This window comes from Pinus tabuliformis, chromosome 9 (assembly GCF_031772625.1).
Source record: "Pinus tabuliformis cultivar Carrire ecotype Pingquan chromosome 9, CPIR1, whole genome shotgun sequence".
Classification (NCBI taxonomy): domain Eukaryota; kingdom Viridiplantae; phylum Streptophyta; class Pinopsida; order Pinales; family Pinaceae; genus Pinus; species Pinus tabuliformis.
In genome coordinates this window covers 1,011,111,019-1,011,113,110 of record NC_142307.1, presented here as the reverse complement: position 1 = coordinate 1,011,113,110, position 2,092 = coordinate 1,011,111,019, and positions in this window count along the sequence as shown.

Here is a 2,092-nt window from a genome sequence, read left to right as displayed (position 1 = left end):
TTAACCGCATGTATAGCAAGATACCAGCTAAAGTGAAACCCACCCCTACCTCTGCTAAACTCACCTATGCCAATGCTTTTGATTCTGACTTTTGTCTACTATTGAGAGAGAGAAGATGTGCCACTTTGGCGGAGATGCAAGATGCAGCCTTGGAGGTAGAATCCAATTTCATGGCTGCAGAGAAACTCTAGGGGCATGTTGATCGAAGGAGACAAAGGGGTGAATCTTCATCATCTTCAAATCCCAAGTTAGATAAGGTGACTAAGATAATAGAGTCATTAGCCTCTGAAATCTCTAAGCTAAAGATGGAACAACACTCTGGGAAAGGAAGAGCTCCTAATGCCTTTGCTTTTAGAAATCCGAACCCATACAGAAGAACTAATGAGCAGTTGTAGGTTCCTCAAAGAAACAGAGATGCAAATGAAGACCAAAGGATGAAGACCCCCTTACAGAACGTAGTCATGGATGAAGATCAGTATGAGGAAGACGACAAGATCCATTGTCCGGAGGACAAGGGCAGTGTCGCTTTTTTGACCCTAGCTGCATATGAAGAGTCACTATCTGAGGACCAAAACAGCTAAGAGTGGGATGGTGGGGCTGCTGTAAACTGATGACCAACACAAATACAATCTAAGGTCTAAGGTGAATATTGCCCAGCAAACCCCCGTTCAAAGGGCTACCTTTCCTACAGTGCAGCAAACTAACAAGCAAAAGCGACCAGCAGTTGATCCCATCATTCTCAAAGCTCCAGCTCAATAGGTAAGAGGTCCTGACAAGTTCCCTTCTCCCTTCAGTTTTGAATCAGAAATCTAGAAGCTGAAAATATCTATACCTATGATGGAACTAGTGAAGAATGAATCCTTTAAGAGACCCATCCTTGAGGCCCTTGAGCTTAAAGACACACAAGCATCTAATGACTATGTAAATTTGCAAGATGACAAGCCAGTTGTTGTCCTCAGCCCAATGATTGAGCATTTTGATGACAATTCCCCATCATTCTATGTCTCCTTGACCATTCATGACAAAAACCTTCACAAATGTCTGTTGGACACAGGCGCCAGTCACAATTTAATGCCTAAGGCTATCATGGAGGAGCTAGGCCTTGACATCACTAGACCTTATCATGCCTTGTTTTCTTTTGATTCTAGAAAAGTGAAATGTTTGGGGTTAATAAAAGACCTAGCCATCACCTTGTCTTAGCTACCTATGAAGAGCATGATGATGGATATTGTGGTAGCAGATGTCCCCCATAAATTTGGCATGCTACTTTCCAGAGGATGGATTAAGAGATTAGGTGGGACATTGGAGAATGACCTGTCCTAAACCACTATCCCAGTTTTTGGAGGTGAAAGCAGGAGATTATACAAAGAGGCTCAGTTAGCTTATATCATCAGTGATGAAAGGAATCATGTTAATCATCCCATCTATGTCATTGATACTAATTTTGGGGCTTGTATTCTGCAAGTGGAAGAATCCCAGTTGGCCTCCATGTAGCTTAGATAGCCGGTTTGCCATATCATAGAGGAAGAAGGCCCACAAACCTGGGATATGTTCTTTGATGGAGCTTGCTCTAAGGAAGTTGTAGGAGCCGATGTAGTTCTTGTATCTCCTACACAAGAATACATACATTTGTCTTTCAAGCTCACTTTTCAGGTCACCAATAATATAGCAGAGTACAAAGCCCTGATGTTAGGTTTAGTGCTGCTAGAGAGATGGGCATCTGAGATCTGAGAGTGTTTGGAGATGCAGACCTCATTATTCAACAAGTGAACAAGACATTCCAAGCGAAGCACCCCAGGCTGAAGTCATATAGAGATGAGGTATGGAAGCTCCAGGATTGTTTCAATATCTTTAGTATTTCGTACATCTCTAGAGCTAAGAATCAACTTGCTGATTCCCTTGCTATGTCTACTAGCACTTTTATCCTTCCTTTGCCTCTTAAGTTGACTTATGAAGTCCAAGTGAAATATAGACCATCTTTGCCTGACAATGTCAAGTATTGGAAAGTTTTTGAAGATGATGATGAAGTCAATAGGTTTCTACAAGTCATTGATGAATTCTCCGAAATGCAAATTGATCAAGAGAATGAAGC